Consider the following 11,748-nt stretch of genomic DNA (forward strand, 5'->3'; position numbering starts at 1 on the left):
GGCTGTTTGTTTGAGAACAAGGATTAAATGTGCTATTTTAAGCACGGTGGCTTAACGGTTAGCACACGTTTTGACACGTTGCACTTTGGCACCTATGTGAGCGATGTGGTTCGAGTCTGACTTGCATCATTTTCCGAACTTGTTTACTTACTGTTTACTATTGTGCAAGTGTCTTAGGCCACCACCAGCTTTGTTGTTTTAACAAGGTTTAATGACCATCCATATTTGTTTTCCAATTTCCAAACCAAAAATACAGGAAATATGTACATAAACATTTTTTGAACAAAATGGCTTCTTCTGGAAAGTCAGTATTTAGTGTGACCTCTCTTGGCTCTAAACACATCTTGAACTCTTTTAAAGATGCTGAAGTCATTAGATTAGTGTTGAAAATTAGGGTTTAATTTAATTTAGGTTTAAGAGAGCCTCCAGGTTCCTGCTATTGCTCAAGTGTAAGGGCACACATGAAGTTGAAACAACTTGGTTATGCAAGTTGAAATCGTTTAGCTTAATTTAAGTAAAAAAAAAAAATTGATGATTTGATTTGTTTTTAAACCGCATACAAATCTAGTACAGTAGTTTCTAGTTGTACTCTTAAAAGAGATTGAGAAATAATATATGGTCACTATATCATTGCAAAAACAGAAAATCAAATAGTGGCATGGTCGCCTAAAACGTTTGCACAGTAGTGTACAATTCAAATAATGGGTAAAAAGCGTAATTTTCCGAGGTGGTAAAATGTGAGAACAAAAATATATTGGAGGTGTATGTGTACTGTTTTGCTGAAATGGGCTCAGACAACAGCAGTAATGAATTTTATGGCTGCCATATTTTTGTTTTTATATGACTTGTTTAGTAGCAGCTATGCAGATTAAAGCTTCAAGCTACAGTTCATTCTAACTTGTTAAAGACTTATAAACAGCTTTAACAAAGTGCAATAGGCTTGTTTGTAAGTTCGTTCTAGTTGTTTTATTTTCATTCGACGTGTCTGTTTGGGTCTCCAGTGAGGCTAGAGCTGCAACGCCGTGCTCTCCTCAGAGCATGATGTGTTGTTTAAAACCTAATCAGAGACTAACTAGTCCCCAGTTATTTGTTTCAGGGTCCTGGCGCTTGAGAGTTCCCAGATGTTTTGGAAGGTAGGGAGTCGATTGTTTATACAGCAGTGAATCTTTTTCAAACACACACGTTCTATCAGACCGCACGGCTATCTATCAGGGGAGGCAGAAGTTACAGTTTTTCTGAAGTCAGGCAGACACAAAAGCCCTTCGGCAGCAAATTACTACTCCCATCCCACCTGCTGTAGCCAGCGTGCTGGCGGCGCAACGCTCAGACGCGAAACCTGCCTCCGATCGATCGGTTATTGTTGCAGCTGGGCTCCGCTTGATGGTTTATTTAAGCGGCTCCACATGCTTGTGGAGGGGGGGAAAGCAGCTGAATACATAAAACAGGCTCTCAGAACCACTTTGTGGTCCGGGGGAAGAGTAAATGGAATAATAAAATCCAAATGGTTTCATCCTATTTTCTGGGCTCGTAAATCCGAGGAGTCACCATTTACCTTTATGATCCGATGCATGCGGGGAGAGAATATGTGTGTATGTGTTGTGGCGTGTGGGTGGGTGGGAAGTCGAGTCAGGGTGTATGCGTGTTGTGTATATTTTTTTTTTTTGTGGAAGGATTCACCAACAAACTGAAAAGCACATATGGTCACAGGATGGGGTTTTGTGTCTGATTTTGTACACTACTTTTCCTGACTCATGGTTTTGGGATACTAGTTTTAATTTATGATTTATCTTTCTTTGTGAAGTGTTTGAGGTGTCATTTTACAACTTTTTAGAGGCATGTAAATATTCATCTGACCTTTTCCGATTTTGCCATGTGCAGTATTACTGTGGATTCACACCAGACGCATTTGAGGCGTCTACCGTGTCCAGTTTGCCGAACATTTTGAGTTTACTCGCTTCATTCGCGCATGAAATTCTAGGCATTAAGACATTCACACGAAAATTCACATCATGGGAGGGGCTTCTGCGACTTTGCTCGCTTCTTGTAATCACGTCACTACTAGAGCAAGCTCCTGATTGGTTAACGCGGTGCGTTTTTCTGCCAAAGTTAAAATTTTTCAACTCGCTCGTTTGACGTGCGTCAATGCGTCTTCACATTGACTTAAAGGCGGAGTGCACAATTTTTGAAAGCCAATGTTGACATTTGAAATGACCTAAACAAACACGCCCCTACTCCAATAGAATCTGGACCTTCTTTTGATAGACCCGGCACACACATACGCAACCCCGGCAAGGATGTCGGTTAGTAGACACGTCCCTTACTGCTGATTGGCTACAAGTGTGTTTTGGTAGTCGTCCCGACTCTCTTTTCCAAAGCGTTTTTCAAACATTGTGCACTCTGCCTAATGCTTCGTACCCACCAAACGTGGGGCATCGCATTACTCGCTCTAGATTACTCGCAGGATTTAACTTCGTGTCATGCAAATTTTTCGCTCGAGTTGAATATTTTCAACTTGGGCGAAGACGCGTTTTAGGCAAATAGCGCATGTTTTCGCGGCAAATGCGCCGCCCATATCACGTCATTCGCATTGCCCCACGCGAGCACGCATCTGACCGCGTCTTTGCATTGACTTCGTATGTAATCTACTCTCGCAAAACGTTAAACTCTCGTCTGGTGTGAACCCACAGTAAGAGATAAAAAAATATATATCTTTGCAATAATACATTTTGGTTTCTTGGATAGGGTTTAAAAAGGCAATGTTTTTGTTATAACAAACATTGACCAGCACACAACTGATGAATTGGGGTATAACCAAAGTTGCATGACTGAGAGCACATGCCATCCAGCTCACTGGGTACTGTAATGATGCTTTTGCCAATGTAAAGGCATTCTGCCTATTGAGAAGCACTCTTGCGTGGCTCTACTGTAAGGGAGAATGCTTTTAAGCAACTAGAGTGCAGACAAGTGTGTTAAAGCAATGTCAAATATTTGTGAAGTTTCACCTGGCCGCTTAGCGCTTTTGTGACTGTGATGAGTCCCTTAAGTCGAGTGCCAATGAGTCACATATCTTGTGTTTAATACACATTATATACTCTGACCTCTCTTTAGGGTCACTTGACTAAAATGTGCTTTGTGATCTTAAAGGAATATGGCATATATTAAAACTTGTAGAGGAAAATAAAATGATGTGAACATATTAATTTCTTTCATTACAAAACAATGCAAGATTTTGCATGAAATGCATAAACCAAATAATGGAGAAAAAATGAATTAAGCTCAGAATAGATGGGAACTCCTTTAGTACTTTTTAAAAAGCATATCAGGACTAGATTTCAAAAAGTTGGATAAAAAATGCCAAGGGTTTTTGCACATTGAATGTGCCAAAGAATGTAAAACTGCATTTGCACAGATGAATAATACAAGCTCTATACGTGGTAATGACATTTCATAAGCCTCAAGTGCGTTTGTTTTCTTCCTCTTATGTAAATCTTGTGCATGCAAAAAAGCAACACTCGTTAAACAATAAAAGTTCAAAATATTCTTTATAATCATGAAAATACCTGAAACAATCTGAAGAACAGCGACATAAATATTCCTATAGACATTTTCTGGAATATCGTTTGTAATGCTACTTCTTCTTTAGGATGTGCCGGGATTTCACCGTAATTCATTAAAATGAATTCATTGAGAAAACACGCATTTGCACGATTAATCTTTACAGCCCTAGTAGCAATGCTACTAACTTAACTACATTTAGCTTGACGGTACTTCAATTACTTTTAAAACAGTGTAGCTTTAATACGCTACATTATGGTGTGCCTCTGCAATCCCTTTAAGCAAAGAGCACTGAGCGCAGCAGCATCTTCTTCTCTTCTTAGATCAAAAAATGTAATTGTTCATTACTGCCATCTATTGTTCTGTCACGCATCTTTGTGGATCAGATCGTCAGATGCTTACGTACAGAACGTGCAAGTGTAACGTTGACGAACTCATATTATAATGTATGTGATGGAGCGAGGCATGACGACAGAATCTAATGCTATAGAGATTAATTGCCCATGGCCATATCTGTACAAGTTTTTGTCGCTTAAAGGAACAAACAGTAAAGCTTATACGTTCCTACAGGTATGTACCAAATATTTGTCTGTCTGCATCGAAGTGATGTCGAGTGATAGACATTTTTAAATTCTACTGTATATCAAATGTGTATTTCGATTTTAAGTCTAGTGATGAATCCATGTTTCCCATTATTTCAAAATGCAATCCGTCTTGCCACAGTTATGTAACAAACCTATAAAAACACTTGGTTTGCCCCACTGCTTTAGTATCTGTCAATCAAACAGAAAAAAAGAAATCCAGACATAACTTATATTATACGTTTATCAAACCACATGAATTAATTATATACCTTAGTTTGTTTATATTTATTATTAACAATAATTCATTATTATTATTATAAAGCGCTGAAATAAAAGTTTATTTTAAAAGTCATTTAAAATGTTTTTCTCCTCTCTATTTTTTATGTCTGTTCATTGTCAATTTTGCAGACTGTCAGTTTGAGATAAATATGTATTGTGTATTTCACAAACTAAAACAATTCTGAAATCATGATTGTATTACATTACATTAGCTGGGTTTCCATTCAAACGTGAAGCAAATCTTTTCAAAATTCTCAAAAAAAGAAAAACAAAGAATGCAAATTAAGTTGTTTGAGCAAATGACTGTGGTATTGGTAACCTAGTAATCAACAGTAAACAAAACAAGGCACGCTTGGAAAATAGAGACAGGACTGCATGTAGTCATAATGGGGCAAGTTATTAATTTATTAGCAGTGCTGCTTGTAATTGCCAAACCGAATGCTGTGCACAGAAGAAGAAAATGCAGCATTTTTGATGCAGGCACTAGCAGCAAGGACATTGCCACGAAGTCAGGGCCGGTGCCACGGGGGACGTGAGGGGGCGTCACCCCCTCACCGGCAGTATCCCGCCCCCTCAGATCACCATTTATGTTGAATGGGATTTTAATGATAAACTGTGCTACTTAAAAATCACATTTGCCTTGTGTAATATCTTCCTAAAGTGCATTTTATAGGCTAATTATTGAGCAAAAAGCCCAAGTGTGCATGTATTCCATTGTGACGTTAATAAACACACGCCCACTGCATGTGATTAGGCTTGTTCGACTTCGTGCGACGCCGCTAGAACTGACAGACGGATAACGTCAAAGTGCCGCGAGAGCGAGACGAAATTACACTTCGTATGATTTCTTGGATCATTCTCGCAGTACTTTGACGTCATCCGGCTGTGTTGTGTTTTTGTTGACTCTACGCCGCCGATGAGCCCGCGTTTATCCAATCACAAGTGATAGCAGCCAGCCAGCTCTCAGTCTCAGGGGGAAAACAAGATGTTGAATTGGGAAAATATTTAAAAGGTTACAGAAAGTAGTGGGAGACTGACCCGGGCCTGCCCTGTAGCAATGGATATATGGAAAATAGCACTACAAATTTGGCAAACCGGACTCCGGATAGCATTGCTTGCCACACATCAATTAATGCCATGGATGAGTGATCGGAGCATGGTGCACGAACCAAACATTCAGCTGAACTTCTAGGGCCATGAACTTCAGCCAGACTGTAATTTACATAGATGTTCATGTTCTTCAGCATTCTTGCAAGTTAACATACCAACAACCTATATTGCTCTGCATTTAACGTTAAAGGTAAGCCTATACCATCTCTCTCTCACACACCTGTTTATCAGGAGTAAAATACAGGTATATTAATAATAATAATATAAATATAGCTGCTGGTGTTAAATTGCTAGCTATATTATAGTGCATTAATTATGGCAGTTAAAATAACTACGTTAAATGATCACATTGAACCAAAATGTTGATTAAATGTTGTGTTTAGACCGTTTTTGCACTGGAACCATCAACTCTATTTGCCAACACTGTCCCCCATTATGTAAAATGTCTATCACTACTGAAAGCAAACACGAAGGCTACGAACATTTCATAATTTCAAGCTTGTATGTTGCATTAACTAATTTCACCATGGACATTCGAAAATGGATTAAAAAGGGTCTGAGCTTCAAATGAGCAGTGTTGTGCTAATATGTAGGTAACTTATGCGATTTTTCTGTTGTTGTGTATATAGTAAGATTGTTCAGCTCTGTACGTTGCTCACTATAGACCGTTTCAGCAGTTACAACATAAACAAGTGGCTGTCGCGGTCCGCACGTAACTTCCGGTAAACTCCGCTAAGAATAAATAACAACAAAGTTCTTTAAACGTAGTTTATTTATATAACAAGCAAAAAAAAAACAACACATAGGTTACCTAGGAAACCAAAACATTTGTTATTTTCGACGAGGCATTTTTTCAAGAGATCAGTTTAGCAACTAGTCAGACCATTAAAAAAACGAAACCAGAAGTAAGGTTCGGATCCAGATGTGTATCACGTACGTCAGATGAAACCGTCTATAGCTGTATTACAGAGATGTTCGTTAATAACGCGTTGAAACTTAAGGGACGTGCAATTTATTTTATAGCTGGGGGAATATGCACTCTTCGCCCCCTCTGGTATTTCAGACGCCCCCCATCAGCGCTCGGCTGGCGCCGGCACTGGCCGAAGTCGAGCCATAAAGACAAATTCAGCAAAAACAGCTAGACCAGGGGTGTCAAACTCATTTTAGGCTGAGGGCCGGATGGTAAATAATGCCATGATGTGAGGGCCGGATAATTATTTTAAACCTTAGTGTGCTGATAATTGTGTTAATATTAACTAAACAAACCAATTAATTCGTTTGTTCAGCAAGAAAACTACAGAAACACACAGCTCTGTGAAAACTACATTTCATAAGGTCACACTCATACTGTACATATTTTACACACAAATTTACATCTGTACAAAATCCACTGGCCTTAGGTTGAAAAGCCTTAATTTAACTTCTTTTGCATTATTCCTTAATGCCAAAATTATTTATAAATCATTCACTTTTCTTTGGAATATATTTGTAATGAGAACAGTCATTCAAGATTAAATCGATTAGACATGTATTGTAACGTTAATACTAAGAATGTGGCTATTTTGTTGTTGTTTGCTTGCACTTTTAAAACACCGACAGCAAATCATTACCGGAAGAAATACATAAACAAACTTCCAAATTACTAATTCTGTTGTTTAACAACTGATTTAATGTAATTAATCTACCTGTTAATGCAACAAACTTCGGAAACTGTCGTCTTCGCTCTTCAGGCAGAGGACACAAAGATGCTGCGGAGCGGTCGGGAAAACACGAAGTGGATCGTCGGAATCAGTGGATCTTTAGCGGAGCAGTAACAATAAAACAAGATTTTTGGGCACCGTGTTTAGTCTATGTTCCGCGTTTTGCTGCTTTCCGCAAGTCTCACATATAAAAAACGAACTAGCCACCCGCCTGAAAGGGTTTTTAAAATATGTATTTCAGATTTAATAAATCATCAGTGGGGCCGGATTGGACCCCTGTGTGGGCCGTATGCGGCCCGCGGGCCATATGTTTGACACCCCTGAGCTAGACGATCAGTCACGTGGGTTTAATGTTCGCTGCGTCAGAATTTATTCAACAAATGCGTATCCATCTCCCATTTTTTGCATTTAATCTTTACCGCAAAAATCAAAAACCACCTCAAGCAAGCGTAAAAACTTTTTTTGCGAATTAAGGGATTTTTGATCAAAGTGTGCTGTTTCCATCACTTGTTTTTGATACGATACTTCAAAATGCACTTAATGGCTATGCTAACCCCAAATCCTTCTCTTAAAACATTCTTCATTAACAATTATATTCAGTTATTTGTAATATAATATCATTGTAAAAAAATCTAAGTAGTTTTAATGTAGCTAGCTACTTTTTATAATAACTTGTAGTGTAACAAACAACTTTTTCAGATGGGTAGCTTGGCTGTAGTTCAACTACTTTTACTGATAAGTAGCTTTTAGCTTATCTAACAACAGTTTCAAAATAGCTTCCCCAACACTAAATTCAACATATTTTTTGAATGCATTCTTTGGCACCTTTAAGCAAAGGGTGACTACTTTGCAGATGCTAAAATACAATATATGAATAATATATTTAAAATAAATGTTTCGTGACAAAAAAGTAACTGACCCTAAATGTTTAAAAGAAACTGTCAGGACTTTTTAAGGACCTATTTTGTACCAGTTAAATACAAAACATTTATGTGTACCTTTTAAAGGTACACAACGGGGATTTAATACAGTATAGTACCCCAAAAGGTACAACATTATATTATTGTTTAATACATTTAAAGGTACAAAAAGGAACTTCACCTTAGTGGCAGAAAATGTACAGTTTTGTACTTTTATTCTGACAGTGTATATTTTATTTATAAATGTAAGCCTCTTATATATGTCTCACATTAGAGTGTCAAATTTAGCTTACGTCATTTAAATTACATCATACCATTTAGTCCTAAAACTGACTTTACAAACAGATGAAAGTTTATGAGTTAAGTTCCCAATAAGAACATTTCCGTTCTGGTAGGGAAAGATCCCTGTCCTCCACATGTTGGATAATCTGGTAAAGACCACATGCTTTACACCCGGTCCACACACATATTTGTGTTTGGGAGTGTCTGTGTGTAGTCATCCTGTCTGTGTTGACTGCTCTTGAGCTGCGGTGGCCCCAGAGCTGTCAGCAGAGCGTCAAGGTCGAGTCGTGACTTTCCTTATGGAAGGTCACAGAGCCACTGCACAGGACTCTGCCCATTTCCTTCCCATGGGGCCACGGCAAGGATACGTCCTGACTTCCTACTATCACAGACACATAGAGGAAACCACCCCAAGCAAACACGAAGCTTTGACTTTAACACTGCAAAGAATCAGCTTGGATTTGTTTAAGACGTTCCACATTTTAACCAAGTGATGGATGGATGTTTCTTCATGCAAGATGTGCTTGCCAAAAACATCACGGTTTTCTCCGTTCTCATTTGTTTTTCTTTTTTATGTCTCCCATTTGTAATCTGGCAGCATAAAATATGAATTTTAGGATCTTGTAACTCATTTGGAGGTGTGCCATGAAGCAGTGCCTTAACACAGTTTAACCAATGGTATTAGCAACAGTGGTGATGTCACTACAGCACATGCCCACAACCTTTCTGAGCCTGAGGTGAAAGTGGAAGTCTGTGTAATGATTTACAAGGTAAAAGTTTATGTCTGCATTTTAATATGATTTGTGATCATGTTAATAGATGTTAAATGACAGAACTGGTTGTATAAAAACTTGTATAAGCAATTAAATTGGTTGTGGCAACACTTTAGAGATGCAAAATATATTCCTAAAGTCTAATTTGAAGCATCTATATGGATATCATATAAAAATTTAAAACACACAACAAAAAAGTGAGTTTTGTTTTAGTTCTATTTCATGATATAAAGTCTTTGATTATTAAAAAGGTACAGCATTCTGTACAAGATCACATTTTGCTTTTATGGCATTTCATCTGATTAAACTCACCTAGGAAAAACTTATTTACGGTGTCTTAAAACTGTCTCAGTATGCACATAGTTTACCTGTCATAACAAGGTTAAACGTCATGAATTGGCCACATTTCGGGATAAGCCAAAGCATATAAAAATATTTCTGCTGTGGAAAATGTAGCTTGGTAAAATTGAGTTTTATTACCTTTGCTATTATTACAAATGAGTGTAGGCTTTCTTTCTTTCTTTCTTTCTTAAAGAATGTAATAGTGTTACTTTAATATCGTGGCCATACGGCACAGCAGACTCTAATTTAAGTTTACAGTTCAGTTAAAAAGAACAAGGCACAGCTACTTGATGTTAAATATTCTGTTCATTTCAAAGAAAACCATAATGAACATAAACTATAACCTTTTCTTCAACTAAAAGCTGCCTCGCTATCAATTGTCAAACACTTTCAGTTGACTTTGTAGCACTTTAAACCAGCAAAGGTAAATCTTGCAAAAGAGTCAGATGCACTTTTATTTGGGATATTTTTGTAAAACCCCAAGAGAGAGAATGTGCCCCAGAAAACGCTGAGGGCTGAGAAATATTATAAGAGAAGCACTGTTTATGCAGACCTCAGGTTCACAGCAGAGAAACAAAAAATAGCAAATCCCCATAAGAGCTAAACCTTCACCTATTTACAGAAATACTAGGCACCAGGATAAAAATATGAAAATCAATGGCAAATAATGTTTAATCTCTTTGTCTTGTATTTGGACAAAGTCTTTCATTCATTAGCTATTCTGTTCCATTTTTGTACACATGTTTTCTTTCTTTTTTTTACATGTATCCATTTGAAAAATGTTTTTATCCAATGCACCTTACAGTGCATTTAACGTATAGTATGTGTGTTAGTGTGTGTGTTACCTGGGAATCAAACCCATGACCTTTGCACTTCTTATATTTTTTAGCCATTTTTGCCTTTATTTGAAAGTGATTAAGGAGAGGACAGGAATGTACAGGGGGGAGAGAGGGGTATGGGATCGGCAAATGACCACGAGCCGGTAATCGAACTCGGGTTGCCAAAGTGCGAAAGCACCACATGTCGAAGCGCTGCCCACTACACCATCGCCTACGACAACCTTTGCACTTCTAATGCATTGCTTTGCCATAAACAGGGACACATATTTATTTTCAAGAAATAATAAAATGTGTTTTTGTACTGTATAATATATATAGATTATAGATAGATTATATTTTAAAGAACACATTAAAGGGACATTCCACTTTTTTTGAAAATATGCTCATTTTCCAGCTCCTCTAGAGTTAAACATTTGATTTTTACCATTTTGGAATTCATTCAGCTGATCCACGGGTCTGGCGCTACCACTTTTAGCATAGCTTAGCACAGTCCATTAAATCAGATTAGACCATTAGCATCGCGTTAAAAAATAACCAAAGAGTTTCAAATTCTTTCCTATTTAAAACGTGACTCTTCTGTAGTTACATCGTGTACTAAGACCGACAGAAAATTAAAAGTTGCGATTTTCTAGGCAGATATGTCTAGGAACTATGCTCTCAAACTGGCGTGATAATCAAGGAATTTGCTGATGTAACATGGCTGCAGCAGGCGTAGTGATATTACGCACTGCCCGAAAATAGTCCTCTGTCATCGAAAGTAACCAAGGGGACTCTTTTCGGTTATTTTTTACGCAATGCTAATGGTCTAATCAGATTCAATGGATTATGCTAAGCTATGCTAAAAGTGCTAACGCCATACCCGGGAATCAGCTGAATGGATTTCAAAACGGTAAGAATCAAATGTTTAAAGCTAGGGGAGCTGGAAAATGAGCATATTTAAAAAAAAGTGGAGTGTACCTTTAATGAACCTGTAGTTTGTGTTGAGTGAGTTGTGTGAGTGCATACTTACAATTGGCAATAATGCAGGTCACCCGATTTCTGAAGTTCATGTCAATAGAGGAGCAGGTACTTAGAAGGCATAAATCCAAAGCTGCCTGAAATAAAAATTCCCATAACTTTTCAGTTATAAAGTTATAGGCTCGAATGTCACATATGGGATACAGCTCAGTGGAAAAGTAAAGGGTATTTAGCTTGCAAATAACTGCAAAAATGGCCACTAAGTCTTACTAGGTGTGGTGAACCATGCACACCATTTTGGAATCATGTACAAACTTAGATTGCAATAAAATGCAATATAAGTCTCTATACTGGCACCATGCTTGGCACAATATACTGTATATAAAATTCATATGTGCGTAGCTCAG

The 11,748-nt window shown here is 37.8% G+C and overlaps 1 long non-coding RNA gene across 1 annotated transcript in view; it reads left to right on the forward strand.

The window, feature by feature from the left end:
* Positions 1–11,748, forward strand: part of LOC129419615 (uncharacterized) — a 353,983-nt gene that overhangs the window by 291,368 nt on the left and 50,867 nt on the right. The gene's annotated exons all lie outside the window — the stretch shown is intronic.

This window comes from Misgurnus anguillicaudatus, chromosome 15 (assembly GCF_027580225.2).
Source record: "Misgurnus anguillicaudatus chromosome 15, ASM2758022v2, whole genome shotgun sequence".
In the NCBI taxonomy this organism is placed as follows: Eukaryota; Metazoa; Chordata; class Actinopteri; order Cypriniformes; family Cobitidae; genus Misgurnus; species Misgurnus anguillicaudatus.